The sequence below is a fragment of the Hyperoodon ampullatus genome (genome assembly GCF_949752795.1).
Source record: "Hyperoodon ampullatus genome assembly, chromosome: 2".
Lineage (NCBI taxonomy): Eukaryota > Metazoa > Chordata > Mammalia > Artiodactyla > Ziphiidae > Hyperoodon > Hyperoodon ampullatus.
The window spans coordinates 111,595,296-111,613,333 of NC_136915.1; the positions used below are offsets into that span (position 1 = coordinate 111,595,296).

Sequence of the window (18,038 nt, forward strand, 5' to 3'; positions counted from 1 at the left end):
AGGAAGGGAAGGTAGGAAAAAAAAGAAAGAGAGAAGATAAAGTAAAATAGAATAAACTATAAAATATAGTGGTGTTATTAAAAATAAAAAAGTAAGTATTGAAAAAAAAAAACAGACGGATAGAACCCTGCGACCTATGGTGGAAGCAAAGCTATACAGAGAAAATCTCACACAGAAGCATACACATACACATTCACTAAAAGAGAACAGGCGGAAAAAATCGAAAATCTTGCTCTCAAAGTCCACCTCCTCAATTTGGGATAATTCATTGTAAAAAGAGGAAAAGGGGAAAAAGTCTGAAAACTTGCTCTCAAAGTCCACCTCCTTAATTTGGGATAATTCGTTGTAAAAAGAGGAAAAGGGGAAAAAACCTTAAATCTTGTCCTCAAAGTCCACCTCCTCAATTTGGGATGATTCGCTGTCTATTCATGCACTCCACAGACGCAGGGCACATCAAGCGGATCGTGGAGCTTTAATCCGCTGCCTCCGAGGCTGCACAGAGAGATTTCCCTGTCTCTTCTCTGCTCTCACAGCTCCCGGGTCTCAGCCTTGGACCTGGCCCCGCCTCTGTGTGTATGTCGCTGGAGGGCATCCGTTCTTCGCTCAGAGAGGACGGGTTTAAAGGAGCCGCTGATTCGGTGACTCTGGCTCACTCAGGCCGATGGGAGGGAGGGGAATGCAGTGTGGGGCGGGCCTGCGGTGGCAGAGGCTGGTGTGACATTGCACCAGCCCGAGGCGCTCTGTGCGCTTTCCCGGGAAAGCCGTCCCTGGGTCCCGGGACCCCAGCAGTGGCGGGGTGCACAGGCTCCCCGGAAGGGGCGGTGGACAGTGACCTGAGCTCGCACACAGGCCTTGTGGTGGCGGCAGCAGCAGCCCCAGCATCCCATGCCCGTCTCCCGGGTCCACGCCTTCAGCCGCGGCTCACGCTCATTTCTGGAGCTTCTTTAAGCAGTGCTCTTAATGCCCTCTTCTTGCGCACTAGGAAACAAAAGGGAAGAAAAAGTCTCTTGCCTCTTCGGCAGCTCCAGACTTTTTCTCCGGACTCCCTCCGGGCTAGCCGTGGTTCACTAACCCCTTCAGGGTCTCTTCCTGCCGCCAGCCCCAGTCCTCTCCCTGTGCTCCGACTGAAACCCGATACCCGAGCCTCAGCTCCCAGCCCCGCCCGCCCCGGCGTCCCGAGCAGACAAGCCTCTCGGGCTGGTGTGTGCCTGAGGGCACTGATCCTCTGTGCTGGAATCTCTCCGCTTTGCCCTCCACACCCCTGTTGCTGTGCTCTCCTCTGCTGCTCCGAAGATTTCCCCCTCCGGCCCCCGCAGTCTCCGCCTGCAAAGGGGCTTCTAGTGTGTGGAAACCTTTCCTCCTTCACAGCTCCCTCCCACTGGTGCAGGTCCCGTCCCTATCCTTTTGTGTCTGTTTATTCTTTTTTCTTTTGCCCTACCCAGGTATGTGGGGAGTTTCTTGCCTTTTGTGGGGTCTGAGGTCTTCTGTCAGCGTTCAGTATGTGTTCTGTAGGAGTTGTTCCACGTGTAGATGAATTTCTGATGTATCTGTGGGGAGGAAGGTGATCTCTGCGTCTTACTCTTCTGCCATCTTCCTCCGTGCCTCCCTTCTACAATTTTTTGGAACAGTTTCAGAAGGATGAGAGTTAGCTCTTCTCTAAATATTTGATAGAATTTGCCTGTGAAGCCATCAGGTTGTGGACTCTTGTTTGTTGGGAGTCTTTTTAAAATCACAGATTCAATTACAGTACTTGTGGTTTTTCTGCTCACATTTTCTATTTCTTCCTCGTTCCATCTTGGAAGATTGTACGTTTCTAAGAATTTGTCCATTTCTTCCAGGTTGCTCATTTTTTTTTTATCATAGAGTTGCTTGTAGTTATGTCTTATGATAGTTTGTATTTCTGTGGTGTCTTTTGTATCTTCTCCTTTCTCACTTCTAATTTTATTAATTTGAGTCCACTCTATTTTTTTCTTGATGTATCTGGATAAAGGTCTACCAATTTTGTTTATCTTTTCAAAGAACAAACTTTTAGTTTCATTTATCTTTGCTATTGTTTTCTTTGTCTCTATTTCATTCATTTCTGCTCTAATCTTTATGATTTCTTTCCTTCTACTAACTTTAGGTTTTGTTTCTTCTTCTTTCTCTAGTTGCTTTAGGTGTAAGGTTAGGTTTTATTTTTGAGATTTTTCTTGTTTCCTGAGTTAGGACTGTATTACTATAAACCTTGTACTTAGAACTGCTTCTGCTGCATTTCATAGGTTTGGATCATTGTGCTTTCATTTTCTTTTGTCTCCAGGTATTTTTTGATTTCTTCTTGATTTCTTCAGTGATCCATTGGCTGTTTAGTACATATGGTTTAGCCTCCACATGTTAGTGTTGTTTACAATTCTTTTTTTCTTGCAGTTTATTTCTAATCTCATAGCATTGTGGTCGGAAAGATTCTTTTTTTTTAAAACATCTTTATTGGAGTATAATTGCTTTATAATGGTGTGTTAGTTTCTGCTTTATAACAAAGTGAATCACTTATACATATACATATGTTCCCATATCTCTTCCCTCTAGTGTCTCCCTCCCTCCCATCCTCCCTATCCCACCCCTCTAGGTGTTCACAAACCACCGAGCTGATCTCCCAGTGCTATGTGGCTCCTTCCCACTAGCTATCTCTTTTACATTGGGTAGTGTATATATGTCCATGCCACTCTTTCGCTTTGTCACAGCTTACCCTTCCCCCTCCCCATATCCTCAAGTCCAGAGTAGGTCTGTGTCTTTATTCGTGTCTTACCCCTAGGTTATTCATGACCTTTTTTCCCCCCTTAGATTCCATATATATGTGTCAGCATACAGTATTTGTTTTTCTTTCTGACATACTTCACTCTGTATGAGAGACTCTAGGTCCATCCAACTCATTACAAATATCTCAATTTCGTTTCTTTCTATGGTTGAGTAATATTCCATTGTATATATGTGCCACATCTTCTTTATCCATTCATCCAATGATGGACACTTAGGCTGCTTCCATCTCCTGGCTATTGTAAATAGAGCCACAATGAACATTTTTGTACATGACTCTTTTTGGATTATGGTTTTCTCAGGGTATATGCCCAGTTGTGGTATTGCTGGGTTATATGGGAGTTCTATTTGCAGTTTTTTTAAGGAACCTCCATACTGTTCTCCATAGTGGCTGTATCAATTTACATTCCCACCAACATTGCAAGAGGTTTCCCTTTTCTCCACCCACTCTCCAACATTTATTGTTTCTAGATTTTTTGGTGATGGCCATTCTGACCACTCTGAGATGATACCTCATTGTAGTTTTGATTTGCATTTCTCTAATGATTAGTGATGTTGAGCATCCTTTCATGTGTTTGTTGGCAATCTGTATATCATCTTTGGAGAAATGTCTATTTAGGTCTTTGCCCATTTTTGGATTGGGTTGTTTGTTTTTTTGTTATTGAGCTGCATGAACTGCTTGTAAATCTTGGAGATTAATCCTTTGTTAGTTGCTTCATTGGCAAATATTTTCTCCCATTCTGACAGTTGTCTTTTGGTCTTGTTTATGGCTTCCTTTGCTATACAAAAGCTTTTAAGTTTCATTAGGTCTCATTTGTTTATTTTTGTTTTTATTTCCATTTCTCTAGGAGGTGTGTCAAAAAGGATTTTTCTGTGATTTATGTCACAGAATGTTCTGCCTAAGTTTTCCTCTAAGAGTTTGATAGTGTCTGGCCTTACATTTAGGTCTTTAATCCATTTTGAGTTTATTTTTGTGTATGGTGTTAGGGAGTGTTCTAATTTCATACTTTTATATGTACCTGTCCAGTTTTCCCAGCACCACTTATTGAACAGGCTGTCTTTTCTCCACTGTATATTCTTGCCTCCTTTATCAAAGATAAGGTGACCATATGTGTATGGGTTTATCTCTGGGATTTCTATCCTGTTCCATTGATCTATATTTCTGTTTCTGTGCCAGTACCATACTCTCTTGATTATTGTAGCTTTGTAGTATGTTCTGAAGTCAGGGAGCATGATTCTTCCAGTTCCATTTTATGTTCTCAATATTGCTTTGGCTATTCAGGGTCTTTTGTGTTTCCATACAAATTGTGAAATATTTTGTTCTAGTTCTGTGAAAAATGCCAGTGGTAGTTTGAGAGGGATTGCATTGAATCTGTAGATTGCTTTGGGTAATAGAGTCATTTTCACAATGTTGATTTTTCCAATCCAAGAACATGATATATTTCTCCATCTATTTGTATCATCTTTAATTTCTTTCATCAGTGTCTTATAATTTTCCGCATAAAGGTCTTTTGTCTCCTTAAGTAGGTTTGTTCCAAGATATTTTATTCTTTTTGTTGCAGTGGTAAATGGGAGTGTTTTCTTAATTTCATTTTAAGATTTTTCATCATTAGTGTATAGGAATGCCAGAGATTTCTGTGCATTAACTTTTTATCCTTCTACTTTACCAAATTCATTGATTAGTTCTAGTAGTTTTCTGGTAGCATCTTTAGGATTCTCTATGTATAGTATCATGTCATCTGCAAACAGTGACAGCTTTACTTCTTTTCCAATTTGGATTCGTTTTATTTCTTTTTCTTCTGTGATTGCTGTGGATAAAACTTCCAAAACTGTGTTGAATAATAGTAGTGAGAGTGAGCAACCTTGCCTTCCTCCTGATCTTAGTGGAAACGGTTTCAGTTTTTCACCATTGAGGCTGATGCTGGCTTTGTCATATATGGCCTTTCTTGTGTTGTGGAAAGTTCCCTCTATGCCTACTCTCTGCATTTTTTTTTCTTTTTCTTTTTTTTTTTCCTTTACGGTACTCGGGCCTCTCACTCTTGTGGCCTCTCCTATTGCGGAGCACAGGCTCCAGAAGCGCAGGCTCAGCGGCCATGGCTCACGGGCCCAGCTACTCTGCGGCACGTGGGATCTTCCTGGACCAGGGCACGAACCCATATCCCCTGCATCGGCAGGCGGACTCTCAACCACTGTGCCATCAGGGAAGCCCTACATTGTTTTTATCATAAATTTGTGTTGAATTCTGTTGAAAGACTTCTGTGAAACGTTTGAGATGATCATATTTTTTTTCCTTCAATTTGTCTATATGGTGTATCACACTGATTGATTTGCATATATTAAAGAATCTTTGCATTCCTGGAATAAACCCCACTTGATCATGGTGTATGATCCTTTTAATGTGCTGCTGGATTCTGTTTGCTAGTATTTTGTTGAGGATATTTGCATTTATGGTCATCAGTGATATTGGCCTATAGTTTTCTTTCTTTGTGACATCTTTGTCTGGTTTTGGTATCAGGGTGATGGTCGCTTCATAGAATGAGTTTTGGAGTATTCCTCCCTCTGCTATATTTTGGAGGAGTTTGAGAAGGATAGGTATTAGCTCTTCCCTAAATGTTTGATAGAATTCACCCGTGAAGCGATCTGATCCTGGGCTTTTGTTTGTTGGAAGATTTTTACTCACAGTTTCAAATTCAGTGCCCGTCATTGGTCTGTTCATATTTTCTACTTTTTCCTGGTTCAGTCCCAGCACGTTGTTCAATTCTAAGAATTTGTCCATTTCTTCCAGGTTCTCCATTTTATTGGCATAGAGTTGCTTGTAATAATCTCTCATGATCCTTTGTATTTCTGCAGTATGATTTGTTATTTCTCCTTTTTCATTTCTAATTCTATTGATATGAGCTTTCTCCCTTTTTTTCTTGATGAGTCTGGCTAATGGTTTATCAATTTTGTTTATCTTCTCAAAGAACCAGCTTTTAGTTTTATTGATCTTTGCTATCATTTCCTTCATTTCTTTTTCATTTATTCCTGATCTGATTTTTATGATTTCTTTCCTTCTGCTAACTTTGGGGTTTCTTTGCTCTTCTTTCTCTAATTGCTCTAGGTGCAAGGTTAGGTTGTTTATTTGAGAGGTTTCCTGTTTTAAGGTAGGATTGTATTTCTATAAACTTCCCTCATGGAACTGCTTTTCCTGCATCCCATAGGTTTTGGGTCATCTTGTCCCCATTGTCTTTGTTTCTAGGTATAGTTTGATTTCCTCTTTTATTTCTTCAGTGATCACTTCGTTAATAAGTACTGTATTGTTCAGCCTCTATGTGTTTGTATTTTTTACAGATCTTTTCCTCTAATTGTATGCTAGTCTCATAGTGTTGTGGTTGAAAAGATACTTGATACAATTTCAATTTTCTTATGTTTACCAAGGCTTGAATTGTGACCCAAGATAGGATCTATCCTGGAGAATGTTCTATGAGCACTTGAGAAAAATGTGTGTTCTCTTGTTTTGGGATGGAATGTCCTATAAATATCAATTAAGTCCATCTTGTTTAATGTATCATTTAAAGCTTGTGTTTCCTTATTTATTTTCATTTTGGATGATGTGTCCATTGGTGAAAGTGCAGTTTTAAAGTCCCCTAATATGATTGTGTTACTTTCGATTTCCCCTTTTATGGCTGTTAGTATTTGCCTTATGTATTGAGGTGCTCCTATGTTGGGTGCATAAATATTTACAATTATTATATCTTCTTCTTGGATCGATCCCTTGATCATTATGTAGTGTCCTTCTTTGTCTCTTCTAATAGTCTCTATTTTAAAGTCTATTTTGTCTGACATGAGAATTGATATTCCAGCTTTCTTTTGATTTCCATTTCCATAGAAAAGCTTTTTCCATCCCCTCACTTTCAGGCTGTATGTGTCCCTAGGCCTGAAGTGGGTCTCTTGTAGACAGCATATACGTGGGTCTTGTCTTTGTATCCATTCAGCCAGTCTGTGTCTTTTGGTGGAAGCATTTAATCCATTTAAATTGAAGGTAATTATTGATATTTATGTTACTATTCCCATTTTCTTAATTGTTTTGGGTTCGTTATTGCAGGTCTTTCCATTCTCTTGTGTTTCTTGCCTAGAGAAGTTCCTTTAGCATTTGTTGTAAAGCTGGTTTTGTGGTGCTGAACTCTCTCAGCTTTTCCTTGTCTCTAAAGGTTTTAATTTCTCCATCAAATCTGAATGAGTTCCTTGCTGGGGTACAGTAATCATGGTTGTAGTTTCTTCTCCTTCATCACTTGAAATATGTCCTGTCAGTCCTTTCTGGCTTGCAGAGTTTCTGCTGAAAGATCAGCTGTTAACCTTATGGGGATTCCCTTGTGTGTTATTTGTTGTATTTCCCTTGTTGCTTTTAATATGTTTTCATTGTATTTAATTTTTCATAGTTTGATTGATATGTGTCTTGCATGTTTCTCCTTGGATTTATCCTGTATGGGACTCTCTGTGCTTCCTGGACTTGATTAACTATTTCCTTTCCCATATTATGGACGTTTTCCACTGTAATCTCTTCCAATATGTTCTCAGTCCCTTTCTTTTCCTCTTCTTCTTCTGGGACCCCAATAATTCGAATGTTGGTGCTTTTAATGTTTTCCCAGTTGTCTCTGAGACTGTCCTCTGTTCTTTTCATTCTTTTTTCTTTATTTTGCTCTGCAGTATTTATTTCCACTATTTTATCTTCCAGTTCACTTATCCGTTCTTCTGCCTCAGTTATTCTGCTACTGATCCCTTCTAGAGTATTTTTAATTTCATTTATTGTGTTATTTATTGTTGCTTGTTTCCTCTTTAGTTCTTCAAGGTCCTTGTTAAATGTTTCTTGCATTTTCTCTATTCTATTTCCAAGATTTTTGATCATTTTTACTATCATTATTCGGATTTGTTTTTCAGGTAGACTGCCTATTTCCTCTTCATTTGTTAGGTCTGGTGGGTTTTTACCTTACTCCTTCATCTGCTGTGTGTTTCTGTGTCTTCTCATTTTGCTTATGTTACTGTGTTTGGGGTCTCCTTTTTGCAGGCAGCAGGTTCGTTGTTCCCCTTGTTTTTGGTGTCTGTCCTCAGTGGCTAAAGTTGGTTCAGTGGGTTGTGTAGTGTTCCTAGTGGGGGGACTAGTGCCTGTGTTCTGGTGGATGAGGCTGGATCTTGTCTTTCTGGTGGGCAGGTCTATGTCTGGTGGTGTGTTTTGGGGTGTCTGTGGCCTTCTTATGATTTTAGGGAGCCTCTCTGCTAATGGGTGGGGTTGTGTTCCTGTCTTGCTAGTTGTTTGGCATAGGGTGTCTAGCACTGTAGCTTGCTGGTCCTTGAGTAAAGCTGGGTTGGCGTTGATATGGAGATCTCTGGGAGATTTTCGCCATTTGATATTACATGGAGCTGTGAGGTTTCTTGTGGACCAGTGTCCTGAAGTTGGCTCTCCCACCTCAGAGGCACAGCAGTGACTCCTGGCTGGAGCACCAAGAGCCTTTCATCCACACGGCTCAGAATAAAAGGGCCAAACAATAGAAAGAATGAAAGAAAGAGGATAAAATAAAATAAAGGTAAAATAAAGTTATTAAAATAAAAATAATTATTAAGAAAAAAAATTTTTAAGTAAAAAAAAAAAAAAAAAAAACGACGGACAGAACCTTAGGACAAATGGTGAAAGCAAAGCTTTACAGACCAAATCTCACACAGAAGCATACACATACACACTCACAAAAAGAGGAAAAGGGGAAAAAATAATATATCTTGCTCTCAAAGTCCACCTCCTCAGTTTGGGTTGATTCGTTGTCTATTCAGGTATTCCACAGTTGCAGGGTACATCAGGTTGACTGTGGATATTTAATCTGCTGCTCCTGAGGCTGCTGTGAGAAATTTCCCCTTTTCTTTGTTTGCACAGCTCCCGGGTTTCAGCTTGGATGTGGCCCCGCCTCTGCATGTATGTCGCTTGAGGGTGTCTGTTCTTTGCTCAGACAGGTCGGGGTTAAAGGAGCAGCTGATTCACCTGCTCTGGCTCACTCAGGCTGGGGAGTGGGAGGGATACGGATGCAGGGCGAGCCTGCAGAGGCAGAGGTCGGCGTGCCGTTCCACCAGCCTGAGGTGCGCCGTGCGTTCTCCTTGGGAATTTGGCCCTGGATCCTGGGACCCTGGCAGTGGCGGGCTACACAGGCTCCCAGGAGGGGAGGTGTGGATAGTGATCTGTGCTCGCACTCAGGCTTCTTGGTGGTGGCAGCAGCAGTTTTATCATCTCATGTCTGTCCCTGGGTCCTCGCTGTTAGCCGTGGCTCACGCCTGTCTCTGGAGCTCCTTTAAGCAGCGCTCTTAATCCCCTCTCCTTGCGCACCAGGAAACAAAGAGGGAAGAAAAATTCTCTTGCGTCTTCGGCAAGTCCAGACTTGTTCCCCGGACTCCCTCCTGGCCAGCCGTGGTGCACTAACCCCTTCAGGCTGTGTTCACACCGCCAACCCCAGTGCTCTCCCTGTGCTCCAACTGAAACCCGAGCCTCAGCTCCCAGCCCCCGCCTGCCCCAGCATGTGAGCAGACAAGCCCCTCGGGCTGGTGAGTGCAGGTCGGCACCAATCCTCTGTGCGGGAATCTCTCCGGTTTGCCCTCTACACCTCTGTTGCTGCGCTCTTCTCCGTGGCTCTGAAACTTCCCCCCTCCGCCACCCACAGTGTCTGCCCACGATGGGCCTTTCTAGTGTGTGGAAACCTTTCCTCCTTCACAGCTCCCTCCCACTTGTGCAGGTCCCGTCCCTATTGTTTTGTCTCTGTTTTTTCTTTTTTCTTTTGCCCTACCGAGGTACGTGGGGGATTTTCTTGCCTTTTTGGAGGTGTGAGGTCTTCTGCCAGCATTCAGTGGGTGTTCTATAGGAGCAGTTCCACGTGTAAATGTATTTCTGATGTATCTGTGGGGAGGAAGGTGATCTCCGTGTCTTACTCTTCCGCCATCTTCCTCAACTCCTCCCTGATGATCATCTTTAGTGTTGTTTTTGCATTGCTTTATCTTTTATGTGTGTATCTATTGTAGTTTTGGGTTTGCTGTTCTCATGAGGTTTTGATATAGCAGTGTATATATGTACAAGGTTGTTTTACTTTCCTGTTCTTTTTCCCGCCTAGAGAAGTTCTTTAGCATTTGTTTTAAAGCTGGTCTGGTGGTGCTGAATTCTCTTAGCTTTTGATTGTCTGTAAAGCTTTTGACTTCTCTGTCAAATCTGAATGAGAGCCTTGCTGGGTAGATTATTCTTGGTTGTAGATTCTTCCCTTTCAACACGTTAAATATACCGTGCCTCTCCCTTCTGACCTGCAGAGTTTCAGGTGAGCAGTCAGCTGATAACCTTATGGGAGTTCCCTTGTATGTTATTTGTCACTTTTCCCTGTTGCTTTTAATATTTTTTCTTTGTCTTTAATTTTTGTCAATTTGATTATTATGTGCCTTGACATGTTCCTCCTTGGGTTTATCCTGCCTGGGACTCTCTGCACTTCCTGGACTTGGGTGACTGTTTCCTTTCCCATGTTAGGAAAGTTTTCAGCTATTATATCTTCAAATATTTTCTCAGGTCCTTTCTCTCTCTCTTCTCCTTCTGGGACCCCTATAATGTGAATATTGGTGCGTTTAATGTTGTCCCAGAGGTCTCTGCGACTATCTTTATTTCTTTTCATTCTTTTTTCTTTATTTTGTTCCACAGCAGAGATTTCCCATCATTTTGACTTCCAGGTCACTTATCTGTTCTTCTGCCTCAGTTATTCTGCTATGATTACTTCTAGTGTATTTTTCATCTCACTTATTGTATTATTCATCTCTGTTTGTCTGTTTTTTAGTTCTTCTAGGTCTTTGTTAAACATTTCTTGCATCTTCTTGATCTTTGCCTCCATTCATTTTCTGAGATCCTGGATCATCTTCACTATCATTATTCCAATTTCCTTTTCCAGAAAGTTGTCTATCTGCACTCAACTTCGTTGTTTTTCTGGGATTTTATCTTGTTTCTTTATCTGGGATATATCCCTCTGACATTTCATTTTGTCTAATTTTTTGTGATGTGGTTTCCATCCTGCAGGCTGCAGTACTGTAGTTCTTCTTTCTTCTGCTGTCTGTCCTCTGGTGGATGAGTCTACTTAAGAGGCTTGTACAAGCTTCCTGATGGGAGGGACTGGTGGTGGGTAGAGCTGAACCTTGTCCCTCTGGTGGGCAGAGTTCTGCTCAGTAAGACTTTAATCCACTTGTCTGCTGATGGGTGGGGCTGTGTTCCACTCCCCGTTCATTCTTTGGCATGAGGAGACCCAGCACTAGAGTCTACATGCTGTTTGGTGGGGTTAATGGTGGTCTCCAGGAGGGTTCACACCAAGGAGGACTTCCTAGAACTGTTGCCACCAGTGTCTTTGTCCCTAGAGTGAGCCACAGCCACCTTCCGCATCTGCAGGAGATGCTCCAATACTAGCAAGTAGATCTGGCCCAGTCTCTTATTGGTTCACTGATTTTTACCCCTGAGTCCTGATGCACACAAGTCTCTGTGCATGTCCTCCAAGAGTGGAGACTCTGTTTTACCCCAGTCCTGTGGAAGTGCTGCAATCAAATCTTCCTGGTCTTCAAAGCCAGATTCACTGGGGACTCCTTCTCCCATTGCTGGACTCCCAGGCTGGGAAACCTAATGTGGGGCTCAGAACTTTCACTCCAGTGGGAGAACTTCTGTGATATAATTGTTTTCCAGTTTGTGGGTCACCCATGTCGTAGGTATGGAATTTTATTTTATTGTGATTGCACCTTTCCTACCACCTTGTTGTGGCTTCTTTTTGTCTTTGGATGTAGGGTATCTTTTTTGGTAGGCTCCAGCACTTTTTTGTCAATGGTTGTTCAGCAGTTGTCATTCCAGTGTTCTCGTAAGAAAGGGTGAGAGAACATCCTTCTACTGCATCATCTTGAGGTAATTTCTTTTATCATTAAGCATACCTCTTCTTGAGGTCCTAAGTGTCCACAAACAGAATAGTTAATTCAAACCACACACACACACACACACACACACACACACACACACACACTAAAATAGCATTATTTTTAAAAGCAACAAAGTCTTCATATTAAATCATACTATACATAAACATACACAGGATTTAGAGGATGTTTCTCTAACTACATTATTTACTCACAATGCTAGAAATAAAGGAATATAAGATGATAGAACTGCAAAAGGAAAAAGATTCCCAGATTACTGCTCAACTTTCATCAGACTATAACATGAGTGAGATATAAACACAGGCATTTGGGAGCTGTCTCTACTGTAACTAGTGTTATTTGACTTAACACAGAAATTAGTTCATCAAGTGGGTTGCTATTGTAACAAATCTGAAAACTGTGGCCTTGTCTTACGAGTCTGGAGGTAGTTTGCAAGGAAACTGATATTGGAAACCAAAAATGTTGTGATACATGTTATTCAATGGCAAAACGTTTCATATAATGGTTGTCCATATAACTTGGGAGGCAGACCAAATATTGGTTATTTGTTGTGTTCACCAAGCTATAAACATATGTTCAGGAAATTACTGTCTGATTTTCAAGCCAGAAATGAAAGAAAAAAAATGTAGTCTAGAAATTCAAAACCTTGTTAAACTAGAAAACTCACCACTTGTAAGCCCCAAAGAGGAAGAGATGAGATTAGAAGTGGTTTTGAACTTTATGTCCACTTTCAATTGTATGTAGCAGCAGAGAAAAGAGACAGAAGTTGTAGTCTTTCCACCTGTGTGCCAGTGAGCTCTCTTATGTTCAGGGATAAAGGCAGCAAAATAAATCAGGCCAGAAAATCACTTCTAGGAAAGGACCTAAGTGGGGATCCTAGAACATACAAATGATTGGAGGAATGAAATATATCAGGTGCCTAATAAGTTTTTGAGAGAATTGATGACAAAATAAACTGTGTGCCAATACTAAAAAGACCTTGATTTTTCAATAATAGAAATGACTTTCTAGCCCTCATTTCCCCCACTTTCCATACTACCTCCTTCATATGTGGTCAGTACAGGTGACTAAAAGGGAATAACAACTGTGAGATGGATACAAGGCCCACAGGGAATAATGGATGAGGGAAGCTCTGTCAGAGAATATTATCATAGCCTAAGGGAGGCAAGGAGGAGAAGGAACACAGAGATTCTCAAACATTGTTACTCTTTTGTATCATGGTTATACTTTCATCTTTTCCCCTCCAGCTTTATTGAGGTATAATTGACAAATTAAGTTGTATATATTTACAGTGTATAATGTGATGACTTGATATATGTATATTTTGTGCAATGATTACCACCATCGGGTTACTTAGCACATTAATCACCTCAATAGTAACCCTTTAATTGTGTGTTTGTGTGTGTGTGTGTGTGCATGTGGTGAGACTGCTTAAGGTCTAATCTCTTAGTAAGTTTCAAGCAAACAACACAGTTTTGTTACCTATAGTCATTATGCTGTACATTGTCTCCTAGAGCTTATTCCTCTTATGACTGAAGGCTTGTAACCTTTGCCCAAAATCTCCACTTTTGCCCCACCCCTCAGTCCCTGCTGACCGCCATTCTATTCTTTGTTTCTGTGATATCTGTGAGCTCAGCAATACTTTCCTAAATAACCGATGGCTCAAACAAGAAATAACAAATAAAATTAGAAAATACTTTGGGAGGAATGAAAACGAAAACAACATACTAGAACTTTAGTAATACATGTAATGCAGTGTTTAGAGAGAAATTTACTTCTGGAGACATCTATATTACAAAAGCTGAAAGATCTCTAATAAGTAAACTGATATACATGCATGCATGCATGTGGATTTATTAAAACATTTAAAAAATCATAACACTAAATACAGCAAAATATAAACAATGATTATTTCCGGCAGTTTAATATTGATGCTCATTTTTAAGAGCTTTATGTTCCCTATTATATGTAATATAATTTCATTTTTATAACTATTTATTATAATATTTTAAAAAAATATATAGTAGTCAGTGAAGATGTGGCCGAGCTGCAGGGAAAGATTATGTCCTGGACTTCTGGCAAATGCCTAGCTGGTGGCTGTTTCACAGTTTCAAGTGTCTCCTATTTCTCTTCTTCTCCTCTTCATTCTCCTCTTCTTCCTCCTTTCCCATTATAAAACCACATTCCTGAAAAGCTTCCTGATTATTTGGTCAAGACAAGTTACTAGGCCAATTCTTCCTCCAGACTACAGGAAGAATTAAAAAAGATATGAAAGGGCTATTACTAAATGCATTGACACATGTCAATGTACCAAATTGAACAGTTAAGAGGCATACATTGGGAGTGAATGTTACATGGAAGGTTGAGGGTTCTGGAGGTTTGAAGGAGAAGACAGAGAATAAACATTGAAATAAAAATTTTAAATTACTCTCTTTTAAAGACCTAAAACATGTTGGGATAATGTAGAAGAAAACATACCATATCAGCCCTAAGTTCATATTTCATCTAGATTTCAGACATTTAGTGCTCGGATCCTCTCCCCCTCCCAAACTTACCCTTGATCACTTGTATGTGATGATGTGAATCTTAAATTGTATCTTATATTTATTTTTGGTTTCATACAATTTAAACCTGATATTTACTTATGGAATTAAAGGGATCTATTTCCTGATAAAAGAATTTTAACCACATGACAGCAGTCTAGAGAAGTGTTGGGGTCAGGTGAGATGGACATCCTGATCCCATTAAAAGTGTGTTCCCACATCCTAGAGTAACATAAAGTGAGAGTTGTAACTTTATTCCTAAACAAGGCATAACCTCCCACCAGCCATGGTCCATAACAAAAAGCTTCAGCACCCAAGGATAAGAACTGAAAAGGAAAGAACAGAGGAACTATGAAGAACTGTTGAGAGCCAAATCTCTGAAAAGGCAGAAGTGAAATCTTTCGACAGGGTGGGAGAACATAATAGGGCATTGTTTCCAGAACTTTAGTTCTTCCCTAAAGGCTCACTATATTTGTCATAATTACACATCACATGTATCATTTAAGATTAATATTTTTTACCTTCACTTTATACTAACTGAATTTTTAACTTAATTAGACATAGGCAATCATGTACATGAAATGGTAGATGAAATATTCAAATTATATATTACAATACATATATAAGTGTATATATATATATATATATATATATATATATATTAGACAGAGACAGAGAGAGAGAGATTATAAAGTCTGGCAAATACAAAATCTGCAAAGCCAAAACACTGCTGGAAGACAATCAGGCAGGGGAGTTATCTCTTAACCAGGGGACGGTCAGAATTTTGTTCCATTCAGGCCTTCAGAGGGTTGGATGAGGACAACCCACCATATCGAGGGCAACTTCCTTTACTCACGCCACTGATTTAAATATTAATCTGATCTGAAAAGATCCTTAGAAATTCATCCAGAATAACGTTTGACCAGATATCTCGGTATCCAGTTCCAGTCAAGTTGAGCCATAAATTAACCATCAAACCTTCCTTCCAGCACACTGACAAATTGTATGAAGCAAGCAGAGAAGGAAAGAGGTTTACTTGACTTATGTTCCATGTGACCAATATGGAAAATCTAAAAAATGTGTTAAAATAGTAATAAAATTATGATTAATGATTAAGAGGTTCTGTATGAATGGCACTTAACTTCAGTGACTGAATTGTTAATAAAGTGATTCCAACTTTCATATAAAAATAGTTGTTTGAATGGCATTGCTTATTAAATGGGTTTTCCAATAATTTCACAGGAGCAGGAAGACAGAAAATTTGAATAATCCTCTGAGCTTTCTTCAAAGGTGAAGAAGTAGAAAGAGGTCAGTCGGGAGAAATTATGTAAGAGCAGGTGATATGTCATGTTAGGGAGTTATGAGAAAAAGCTTTCTTTCGGTTGTAGGTCTAGGGTCTGAGCTGCCAGAATATCAAATTATGGTAGGTGATGCTACACTACTAGTTAATCTCTGTGGCTGGAAGAGAAACAGGTTTATGAGAGTAATAGGAATCTGCTTGATGTCCTTCATTTGAAGGAGCAAATAAATGATATAAGGACCTTAGAGACCACCACTTTTCTGAAGGTATCTAAGTTACATGATGGGAAGGCAGCTAAGCTGAGCTGCAACATGCCCTCGATCCAGTTTAGAAGAATAAAGGAGACTTAGAGTAGCAAGCCGTGGATCAAGGGGAAATGCATTATGAGAAGGACTTGAGGTAAAGAGAAAGGTGTCACCAGGTAGTCACGATTTTTTCAAACCAATATGTACAACAAAATGGCCAACAGTTCAATTGCAACTAGGCAGGCTGTTTTAGAATTCAAGGAAGGTGAAAGAGAGAAAATGATCATCTTCCCAATAAAAAAAGGGAGCCTTTGACTATAAGTAAGAGAACCCCACAAATCCTCCCACTGCCATAAACCACCAAAACTGAGAGCTAAGGCAGGGACTCTGTGAGTCATGAGAACATAATCCAGTGAGGAGAAACTGGAACAGGACATTTCCTGTTCTCAGAGTCCCTGCCAAGCCAGTTATGGATGGATTTGAATTTTGGTTGTGAAATGATTGGGTCATGCCCGTTTTGGCAGCTTCACTTCCCCCTGAGTGGGGCAAGAAGCCCCAATATAAAGGTTCTCTGCTGCATGACTGCCATCATCCTGATGCTTGAGTCCCAATTGACTTTGGAGAAGCTGGTGACTCAGCTTCTTCAGTTCAGCTTTATTCTTTGTGCCCAAAATGTTGAATTTATGTTGGGGACAGCAAATTTTATGGGTCCAAAGTCATGATCATGGGTTTAATGCTACTTAATGTATGGGAACATGGCATTTGAGCAAACTGGTATACTGATTTATTAGACTTATGATACCTAGTTTGAATTCCTCTACTGAAAAAGAAATTAACAGGAAATTTTGACATGAAGAGATAAAGAAAAAAGTATTATTTTTTTCTATACCTTTTTGATGTCCCTCTACTGTTATGTCACAGGTATTTGTCTTAGAAGGTGTGAGGCCCTTGCATTCTTCCTGATTGCCCTATGCTCTGTACATAAGTCATCCTGTTGGGAACTCATGAGAGAAAATGAAGATAGGAATTGCTTGTGAGCTTGCTTAGGATTTTAGAACTTGGGACGGCCTCTTTGAAAATGTTGTTTTCATAAATAAAAAGAGCAAAAACAAAAAACATCACTTCAAAGAAGATATTTTCATTGGAAAAGTTATGAGAAAAGAGAAGATTTCTCTGGGCTGATGAAACAATTTGCAAAAGAGTAAGAGAGAAGTGAGAAATTCATTAAAAGGTATTAAAAAGATTAAAGCACAGATTGGAGAGATACTGTCGGTTGGTATCACACAAACTTTTGCTCTTCTCTCTGTAGGAATTCCTTCTTGTGAAAACTGTCATATACTTTCTTTCAGATATTAAGACTCCAGAAAGATGTCTTCTCAACAGCAGCAGTGCAAGCAACCTTAACATCCACTACCAGTGTGCCCACATAAGTGCCCTGAGCCTTGCCCATCTAAATGTCATGAGCCTTGCCCACCTCCCAAGTGTCCAGAACCTTGCCCACTTATAAACTTCCCTGAGCCATGCTTGCCTTAGCAGTGCCAGCAGAAATGCCTTCCTGTGCCACTTCCCCATCATTGCTAGAAGAAGTGTCCACCCAAGAGCATGTAAGAGCTTGAGCTTTTATCTGAATCAGGAAAGGATAAGGGCAATTGGCTCAACTAGTTCCAGAGCTCCACCTTCATCTTCGCTTCAAAGCCTATTATGGATACAGAAGAAGCTTCTCCACTTTTCAACATGCAGTATGTGTGTGGTGATTCCTGACAGCCAGAAGTTTCCTATCAGAGGCTGCTATACTGATTCCCTCTGGGAAGTGCCCGAGAAAGCATCACAGAGCCTCAGAAGGAAGAGCAGCAGCTCTCCTCCTGACAACCTCTGAGGATTCTCTCACTGTCTTCTGTGTCTGTCTGTCACCTGGGCAGGAGTTGCTACCAGCTGAGCAATTGCTACTTATCTTCCACTTCCTGAATAAAATACAATTCTTTCGTGTGATGGGAAAAAAATTTTTCTGTCTTTTAAAACCTGCTTTTAGCAGTATCATATCATAATTCTGGTTGGCTTCTCTCCTTCTTTGATCCCAAGTTTTAGACTCTCACAATCAGTGTTATCTTAATTTTGAGTCATATCGATGATTATTTCTATATAATTTTAAATGCAGTTTATTTTCTTAATAATTGCTTGGTTGATTTGAGGAACACATTATTTAACTCC

At 40.2% G+C, this 18,038-nt stretch overlaps 1 pseudogene across 1 annotated transcript; it reads left to right on the plus strand.

Annotated features, from left to right (window-relative positions):
* The first annotated feature begins 17,198 nt into the window (after positions 1–17,198).
* Positions 17,199–17,438, plus strand: LOC307065036 (annotated as a pseudogene). Its single transcript has one exon. The product of its transcript is annotated as an uncharacterized misc_RNA (transcript).
* The last annotated feature ends 600 nt before the right edge of the window (positions 17,439–18,038 follow it).